At 47.6% G+C, this 10,457-nt stretch overlaps 1 pseudogene; it reads left to right on the top strand.

Annotated features, from left to right (window-relative positions):
* Positions 1 to 8,931: 8,931 nt before the first annotated feature.
* Positions 8,932 to 9,049, top strand: LOC126191647 (5S ribosomal RNA; annotated as a pseudogene).
* The last annotated feature ends 1,408 nt before the right edge of the window (positions 9,050 to 10,457 follow it).

Below are 10,457 nucleotides of genomic sequence, written 5' to 3'. Positions count from 1 at the left end.
TGTGGGTACTCTCACATTTCCATTTGAAAACGATGCAGGAGCATCTTCATTGCCCCTGCAGAATGCGGCTGAGAATTGTCTTGAAGACGAAACAGCACGACAGTTATGTAATGTTAGCTGCATAGCTTCAGGGGAAATTTCTCACCAGGCCCCCGTACTTGGCGGCAGACACTATTTTCTAGACATCTTTACGCACTCACTACGAGCTCAGAAATGAGAAGAGCGACGTGATGCTAACTGGGGTTATACTAGAGACACTACCCAACACATCTGTGCAAAGCTTTATCGGATTTTCATAGTCGTTTCCATTTCGTGACCGATCGGACCTTACTTTCGGAATAGCCCTCGTATTACTAAACTGAGTTAGTGAAACATCTCTTATGTCATCCCTGTCAGCGGAACCTTCAACTATACCACGTTTTTTTTAAATAATGCAATGGTGTATGTCAAATTTTTCACAGCATTTCATATTTGATATCCTAGTATTCGGTAGGCAGGATTCACCACCAGCTGTGCTGGCCGGGCGTTGTAAGTTCCACGAAAGTAGAAAGCAGTCATGTGCAGCCAACTAGACCAGTACGTTCATTCCGCTTTCTAGTTCTAGTGACGTAAATAGCGCCAAGAGTGAAAGAGCTGGTTACACGATATCTGGCATTTAGGGGACTGAAATTCACCCATGCTTATATCCAATTTCCGCTTGTTACACGTGCGGTTTCAAATCAAAATGGTTCAAATGGCTCTGAGCACTATGGGACTCAACTTCTGAGGTCATTAGTCCCCTAGAACTTAGAACCACTTAAACCTAACTAACCTAAGGACATCGCACACATCCATGCCCGAGGCAGGATTCGAACCTGCGACCGTAGCGGTCACGCGGTTCCAGACTGTAGCGCCTAGAGCCGCTCGGCCACCCCGGCCGGCCGTGCCGTTTCTTCGGAAAAATCATTACCGTTGTCTTGAAACCCGCAACTGTTCGAAGGACTAGAGTACACTGCCAGAAAAAATCGCAACACCAAAAAGAAGTTATGCGAGATAAACGAAGCTCGTTTCTACATCCGAAAGATGACGTCTATTGAAATTTGGCGCCAGTTGGATCAGAGCGGCGCTAGTGGAGGAAGCAGATGGGGATAGCTTTAAATAAGCGCTGTAACGGTCATTAGTGTTCTTTACCTTTGAGACTGAACGTAATCAGCTGACCTTAGTGAAGAATGTGTTTAAGACAACGACGACGACTTTATCAACGCACAGAGTTTGAACGAGATCGAGTAATAGGGCTACGAGAAGCTGGATGTTCCATCCGCAATATTGCAGAGAGACTTGGCAGGAATGTAGCTACTGTACACGCCTGCTGGCAGCGGTGGTCACGGCAAGTACAGTAGCCGGAAGGCCGGGTTCCGGAGTGCCATATGGCACTGAGACGGAAGACCATCGTGTTCGGTGGATGGCTGTGGCGCATCGCACCGCTTATACGAGGGTCACTCCAAAAGAAATGCACACTATTTTTAAAAAATACAGTTTTCATTCTGCATGTGTGAAAGTTTTACAGTGTGTAGATACATCCTTCCCGCTTGTTTTCAAACTTAGTTCAACCTTTTCCCGTGAGTGGCGCTGTCACAGCATGTCTCAAGATGGCTACTACAGTTGACGTTCGTCAGAAGCAACGTGCTGTTGTAGAATTGCTGTGCTGTGAAAACGAGACAGTGGGAAACATCCACAAGAGGTTGAAAAAGGTGCATGGAGATGCTGCTGTCGATCGCAGTACAGTTACTCGGTGGGCAAGCAAGTTACGCGACGAAAGCGGGCACGGCAATATTGAGGATTATCCTCAAAATGTCAGGCCTCGTACTGCACACACTCCAGACAATGTGCACAGAGTTAACGAATTGGTGACTGCTGACAGACGCATCACAGTGAACGCATTGTCACGCTACGTTGGGATGGGGGAAGGAAGTGTTTGCAGAATACTGAAAGTGTTGGCGTTAAAAAATGTCTGTGCCAGGTGGGTTCCCAGGATGCTGACAGTGGCTCACAAAGAAATAAGAAAAACGGTATGCAGCGAACTTTTGGAACAGTACGAGAATGGTGGAGATGAATTTTTTGGAAGAATTGAGGCAGGTGATGAAACATGGCTCCGTCATTTTTCACCAGAGACGAAGAGGCAATCAATGGAGTGGAATCATGCAAATTCACCCAAGAAAAAAATTCAAAACCACACCTTCAGCTGGAAAAGTTATGGCTAAGGTGTTTTTCGATTCCGAAGGACTCTTGCTTGTGGGCATCATGCCAAGTGGAACCACCATAAATTCTGATGCATATGTGACGACACTGAAGAAACTTCAAGCTCGACTGAGTCGTGTTCGACCTCGACCACATCGGCAAAAGCAGGATTTTTGCTGTTGCAGGACAATGCACGGTCACATGTCAGTCAAAAAACCATGGAAGCGATAACAAAACTCGGATGGACAACATTGAAACACCCGCCTTACAGTCCTGACCTGGCTCCATGTGACTATCATCTGTTTGGGAAACTGAAACACTCTCTTCGTGGAACAAGGTTTGAAGATGATGACGCCCTTGTGCACGCTGCCAAACAGTGGCTCCAACAGGTTGGTTCAGAATTGTACCGTGCGGGTGTACAGGCGCTGGTTCCAAGATGGCGTAAGGCAGTTGAGAGGGATGGAAATTATGTGGAGAAATGGAAATATTGTTCCTAAAGAATATATCCAAACATTGTAAAACTTTCAAACATGTAGAATAAAAGATGGATTTTAAAAAAAAATTAGTGTGCGTTTCTTTTGGAGTTACCCTCGTATGTAGCAGCAATTCGAATGGCAGTTGGCATCACAGTGACACAATGAATTGTTGCAAATCGGTTATTGCAAGGACAGTTCCGAGCCAGACGCGTTGTAGCGTGCATTCCGCTAACCCCAAAGCACCTCAGTTTGCGAATTCAGTGGTGCGAAGCCAGAGCTCATTGGAGAGTGGAGTGGAGGTCTGTTGTGTTTTCTGATGAAAACCGGTTCGGCCACATTGCCATTCATGGCTGTGTTTTACTTAGGAGCAGGCCAGGTGAGCATCTGCAACCATCGTGTCTGTGGCCTAGACACACTGTACCTACACAGTCTGGATTGCGATTTTGTAGGACTTCAAGAGCACTCTCGTAGTTAGCCCATACGCCCTCCATGAGAATACGTATGTCAGTCTGCTGATTCACCTATTTCACTGCTATTCATGAACAACATTCCAGAGGTGTTTTCCAACAGGATAACACTCGCTCACATACCGCGGTTCTAACCCAACATTCTCTACAGAGTGTCGTCATGATGCCTTGGCCTAGTCGATCACCAGACCTGTCTCCAATCGAGCACATATGGGACATCACTGGACAACATCTCCACCGTCATCCACAACGAGCAATAACCACTCCTGTATTGACCGATCAGATGCAACAGGCATGATATCCGACACCTGTACAAAAACAACACGCGTTCGTTTGCATACTTGCATTCAACATTTTGACAGTTACACCAGTTACGGATTTACCAGCATTTCACATCTGCAATGGCTTATCTCGCACTCACATTAACTTGTGATCTTGCAACAGTAATCACTTAGTCTCGTTAGCTAGACAAATGAATTACCGAAATTTCGTTACTCTACATTACTTGTTTCTCGGTGTTGCGACTGTTTTTCCGTCAGAGTAAGCCACACATCGTGTAAGGTTAATTGTCAGTAGTTCTGAACAAATCAACTGCACACTTCAGAGAACAAACACTGGCGGGGAAACGTTCCGAAAATAAATAAGTAAAAATACGTACACTGTTCTCCCTTTACGTCTTCCTACACAACAGTGCTTGCAGTTGACTGGGATCAGTTACATGTCTACTCTCAGCCAATCTTTTAACGATGAATCTGGATGTAACTTTACCTATAGTAGAAAGCGAGTTGCTTGTCAGACGTGTTATGAGAAAGACGTACTTGTTTATTATTGTGTATACCGAAGTATTGCTCATTTTTAGCGCCCGTGTTTGAACTATAATGTATATTAAACATGCATATAAACAATGAAGCCATACCTGAGACTGAAGGTCTTCAATAATGTACGTCGATTCATTTAAAAAAATCCAGAACTGCTGCTACGAATCTGAAGACACGAACTACACATTTTCGACATCAATCCTCATTCCACATTCCTCGCCAAAAATTGTCGCAAGCGAACGTACTTGCGCTCTTTTAACACATAACATTCCAACATACTTTTACCCGATCTCACTTTGTTGTGAAGCATTTTCCTCTCACCGCTCCAGTCTACATGTGTCTCTTTCCCACTGTCTCCTTTTCCTCCCTTTGGCAATTTCTCCTGTCTGTCTCGTCCACTGTCACTGTTTTCATACATTTCTCTCGCTCTTCTTCACCACTGTCTCCTTCACTGTCACTTTCATCCTTCACTGTCTCTCTGTCCTCCTCCAACTGTCTTTGTTCCATTCTATTTCTCTGCCATTGTCGCTGTTTCTTTCTCGCTTGTAGTTTGCTGTCTTTCTCTTCAACCATCATGGTCTCCTTTCCAAACATGTCCTTGCGGCTGAGTCCTCGGTTAGGAAACTTTAACAAGTGAGTGTAGGAGATTAGGGAAAGTGGCCAATCTTTTTCATTTTTAAGATCGCCAGTCTGGGAGAAGGGGGGGGCGGCAGGGGGGGGGGGAGTCCAGACCTCCCAATCCAACGTATCGTCTCCACTCATTTCTCTTTTTTATTTCCACTGTCTTCTCTGCCTCTCCTTTCACTGCTACCATCTCCAAACATTTTCCTTTCTCTTTTACTGCCACTGTCTCTCACTGATCATCACATCTCCTGTCTTTTGGCTCCCACTGCTACTGTTCCTCTCGCTGTGGCCGAGCGGTTCTAGGGGCTTCAGTCCGGAACCGCGCTGCTGCTACAGTCGCAGGTTCGAATCCTGCCTCTGGTTTGGATGTGTATGATGTCCCTAGGTTAGTTAGGTTTAAGTAGTTCTAAGTCTAGGGGACTGATGACCTCAGATGTTAGGTCCCATAGTGCTCAGAGCCCTTTTTTCTACTGTTCCTCTCCCACTGGCACTGTCTCCACTTTCAGGTGGGCGTTGCAGAAGTTTTCTTTGCTTGTGTGCTTATTTTTATTGCTTGCATTGTCTGTTTATTGCATTTGAGCAGCCCACCTCTTTGACCCCTTGCTCAGGCGCCTCAGCTCAAGCGATAGATGAAACACATATAACATAGATGTTTCAGTTTGAGACGCAGCAGACTGCAACTCTTCTAAACACAGCAGTTACTCGCAAATCAAGCCACCAATGCAGCGTAACATGCAACTACTGTAGCTCCGAGTGTCATACCCTTTTCGCCAACTTAATAATACGAAGAGGAAAGGCTCGAGTGGTTCCAACAGTATGAAGCCAACATTATTGCTCATAAAGATTCAGGTGCTATTAAACTACATTACTTTTTGTCAATGGCAGGAAGTGCAGTCTTTCACCTCATTCAGAAATTGTTCCCTAACGCTTCTCCGAGTGAACTTTCCTGTGATCAGGTTGTATATTCTCTAACTAACTATTATGACCAACAAGGGAATGAGATGGCAGCTAGGTACCAATTTTTTCGTTACAAGAAAAGGTCAGAACAAACTTATTGCGAGTGGGCAAGAGATTTGCAGGGTATGATGAGGAAATGAAAATTCAAATGTGCTTGTGGTGCTTTATATTCAGATGTTACGTTGCATGATGCTGTTGTGTACGATGTAACTGACGTCAGCCTTAGAGAACTGATCCACCTTTTCCATCACGTAGTGCAAATTCTAGATCAGTATGATTCAGGTCCTGTAGCGGCCATAAACTTGAGCAGCCACAAATCTGTCGGGATGAGTCGTCCCTTGCTCACGACCAGCCCAGTAGGCAGCAACAGCACGCATGCGCCAAGTCGCGTAAACAGTTCTCTGAAAAGGCGGCTACGTTGGTGAATAGAATTAAGTCATGCCCTCAGTGCTACTCACGTCACACACGCCCAGATTGTCCGTCCAGAGAAGCACAGTGTTATGCTTGTCGTAAGAAAGGTCATGTAAAATCCGTATGTTTGCAACGGAACGAACGTAAGAATCTAGTCACAAGGCCCATGACATTAATGCATTGTATTCAAAGCCTGCTGCTCGCATTAGCAAAACTAGCACGCAAACAGTATCTTCCCTGCTGTGCTAGTCCAACAATCTTTTTGTTTATTTGCATCTTAGTGGGTAAACTGCTGAATCATAACACACATGAAATGTTAGGCTCCCCACACCTGTCTAAAACTAGCACGCACCTGACGACTTATAATGAACAAGACGTTCCCATTCTCGGAAAATGTACTTTGCCTGCCTTGTATCGCTCACAAACACGAATTGTGACTTTCACTGCGCTACAATCATGTCACTGTGAGAACAAATTTGGCCTTGATTTATTTGGTTTGTTTGGCTTTCAAATTCAGGACACTGTGTTGTCAGTGACTTCATTCAGTGCCAAAGACAGCGTAGCTATCTTGCTGAACGAATTCCCTGAACTCTTTTCTGAAATTTTAGGCAAAGCTAACAATTTCTTTGACATATTACTATGAAAGACAATGCTCAGCCGAAATTTTTCCGGGCCAGAACTGTTCCCATTGCATTACGGGACAAAGTGGCTGCTGAACTGAAAGAACTGCAAAATAGCGGAGCTATTGCGCCCATACAAGCTAGTAAATGGGCAAATCCACTGGTTTTGCTCCCCAAACCATGTTGCAATCGCCGCTGTGTTGACCTTAAGTATACAGTCAACCCACAAACTGTGACTGATACGTATTCTTTAGCATGCCCAGATGATCTCATGAACAGATTAGGCGCTGATAACTACTTTTCAAGAACTGATTTCCGCGACGCATATCTTCAATTACCACTAGATGAAGAATCTCAAAAAGTGTGTGTTGTGAAAACTCTTCTGCCTTTTGGCAGTGCTTCCGCACCCGCCATTTTCGAATGGTATTCGGCACAGCTGACTGCTCAAGTACCAAACTCTTCAAACTATTTGGACGATATTGTCGTAGCAGGTCGTACACCAGCAGAACACATTGCAAATTTGCGTGCTTTGTTTCGTGCGTTATCTGATGCAGGACTAAAGTGTAGACTGGACAAGAGTGATTTTTTAAACCTGAGTTGTTGTATCTTGGTCATGTCATAAAATGTTAAGGTGTACAACCTCTTCAGTCGCATTTGTTAGTCATACGTGACCTGCCAGTATCTTGCAATGTCACGGAATTGCAGTCAGTCTTAGGGAAAATGAACGATTATATTCGGTTCATAACAAAAGCTGCACAAATCGCAGCTCCATTGCATCTATTGCGTCGCAAGAACGTCTGCTTTGTTTGGACAGATTAGTGCCAAGAAGTTTTTCAAAAATTTAAAGATGCATTGCTCAGTGATCGTGGTTGACTTTGATCCCGACAAACTACACTCCTGGAAATTGAAATAAGAACACCGTGAATTCATTGTCCCAGGAAGGGGAAACTTTATTGACACATTCCTGGGGTCAGATACATCACATGATCACACTGACAGAACCACAGGCACATAGACACAGGCAACAGAGCATGCACAATGTCGGCACTAGTACAGTGTATATCCACCTTTCGCAGCAATGCAGGCTGCTATTCTCCCATGGAGACGATCGTAGAGATGCTGGATGTAGTCCTGTGGAACGGCTTGCCATGCCATTTCCACCTGGCGCCTCAGTTGGACCAGCGTTCGTGCTGGACGTGCAGACCGCGTGAGACGACGCTTCATCCAGTCCCAAACATGCTCAATGGGGGACAGATCCGGAGATCTTGCTGGCCAGGGTAGTTGACTTACACCTTCTAGAGCACGTTGGGTGGCACGGGATACATGCGGACGTGCATTGTCCTGTTGGAACAGCAAGTTCCCTTGCCGGTCTAGGAATGGTAGAACGATGGGTTCGATGACGGTTTGGATGTACCGTGCACTATTCAGTGTCCCCTCGACGATCACCAGTGGTGTACGGCCAGTGTAGGAGATCGCTCCCCACACCATGATGCCGGGTGTTGGCCCTGTGTGCCTCGGTCGTATGCAGTCCTGATTGTGGCGCTCACCTGCACGGCGCCAAACACGCATACGACCATCATTGGCACCGAGGCAGAAGCGACTCTCATCGCTGAAGACGACACGTCTCCATTCGTCCCTCCATTCACGCCTGTCGCGACACCACTGGAGGCGGGCTGCACGATGTTGGGGCGTGAGCGGAAGACGGCCTAACGGTGTGCGGGACCGTAGCCCAGCTTCATGGAGACGGTTGCGAATGGTCCTCGCCGATACCCCAGGAGCAACAGTGTCCCTAATTTGCTGGGAAGTGGCGGTGCGGTCCCCTACGGCACTGCGTAGGATCCTACAGTCTTGGCATGCATCCGTGCGTCGCTGCGGTCCGGTCCCAGGTCGACGGGCACGTGCACCTTCCGCCGACCACTGGCGACAACATCGATGTACTGTGGAGACCTCACGCCCCACGTGTTGAGCAATTCGGCGGTACGTCCACCCGGCCTCCCGCATGCCCACTATACGCCCTCGCTCAAAGTCCGTCAACTGCACATACGGTTCACGTCCACGCTGTCGCGGCATGCTACCAGTGTTAAAGACTGCGATGGAGCTCCGTATGCCACGGCAAACTGGCTGACACTGACGGCGGCGGTGCACAAATGCTGCGCAGCTAGCGCCATTCGACGGCCAACACCGCGGTTCCTGGTGTGTCCTCTGTGCCGTGCGTGTGATCATTGCTTGTACAGCCCTCTCGCAGTGTCCGGAGCAAGTATGGTGGGTCTGACACACCGGTGTCAATGTGTTCTTTTTTCCATTTCCAGGAGTGTATTTTGCTTCCCACATAGCAAAACTAGGCAACGGCATTGCCGCAGTGGATACACCGGTTCCCGTGAGATCACCGAAGTTAAGCGCTGTCGGGCGTGGTCGGCACTTGGATGGGTGACTATCCAGGCCGCCATGCGCTGTTGCCATTTTTCGGGGTGCACTCAGCCTCGTGATGCCAATTGTGGAGCTACTCGACCGCATAGTAGCGGCTTCGGTCAAGAATACCATCTTACAACCGGGAGAGCGGTGTGCTGACCCCACGCCCCTCATATCCGCATCCTCCACCGAGGATAACACGGCGGTCGGATGGTCCCGGTAGGCCACTCGTAGCCTGAAGACGGAGTGTACATAGCAAAACTCATTTACTAATTTAAGTGTCCCAATTCCTAGTTTAATTCCCTCAGCATCCTCGGGAAAAATTACGGGTGTAGTTTCCCCTTGCTTTCAGCTGTTTGCAGAACCAGCACAGTAAGGTCGTTTTGGTTGATGGTACAAGGCCAGATCAGTCAATCAGACTGTTGCCCCTGCAACTACTGAAAAAGGTGCTGCCCCTTTCAAGAACCATACGTTTGTCTGGACTCTCAACAGATACCTCTCCATTGTGGTTGCACCTATGGTACGGCTATCTGTATCACTGAGGCACACAAGCCTCCCCGCCAACAGCAAGGTCCATGGTTAATGGGGGGGAGGGGGGTAGGCAGGGTATGGGCAATCAAATAGAACAGATGACGTCACAGTGTCACGCATGTGCGGAAAATCAGTCCGCTCTGCCACAAAAATTCTCTGTTTGGCATAAGTCACAATCACCATGGCATCGTGTGCACATAGACTTTGCGGGACCTTTTTGGAACACTCGATGGTTGATAGTGGTAGACTCTTATAGCAAGTCTCCTTTGCTGCGCCAATGAACTCGACAACGTCACGTAGCACGGTTCATGCGTTGTCCTCTATGTTTTGTCTCGAAGGTTTGCTTGAATTCATAGTGTCGGACATCGGCCCTCAATTCACGTCACATGAATTTGAAACATTCTGTGAATGCAGTGGCATACAGCATCTAACTAGTGCACTGTTCCATCCACAGTCAAATGGCGAAGCGGAACGTTCTGTCAGAACCATCGAGCAGCCTAACTTCGCACCGCACACACCAGGGATCAAGTGTTGCAACTGTTTCTCGCCTCTTATCGTTGGAATCCTCGGGATTGACCATCGCCGACGGAATTGCTTCACGGCCGCCGGCGTCGGACACTGCTCCATCTGCTCGACCCTCCTCAGCATCCGACGCCGAAGGAAGGCCGGAAGTATCGCTTCGCGCCCTGTGATACTGTGCTTTTCAGGATTTATAGCGGCAGCAGACGGTAGGCGCGAGGCGAGATCCTTATTCGACTTGGCGCATGCGTGTATCTCACTTCAGGCCCAGACGGATTGCAGCGCCGACGTCACAATGTAATTGGCCACTGCCATGTGCACGGTGACCCTTCTGTATCTCTTCCCCCTCATTCAGGGATCCCGAGGACAGCGCGGCCACAGCAGCTGTCAGAGGGTGTCATCACAACA

This window comes from Schistocerca nitens, chromosome 6, assembly GCF_023898315.1.
Source record: "Schistocerca nitens isolate TAMUIC-IGC-003100 chromosome 6, iqSchNite1.1, whole genome shotgun sequence".
NCBI classification, from domain to species: Eukaryota; Metazoa; Arthropoda; class Insecta; order Orthoptera; family Acrididae; genus Schistocerca; species Schistocerca nitens.
The sequence above is the reverse complement of the archived record's forward strand: the minus strand, read 5'-3'. Positions and strand labels throughout refer to the sequence as shown.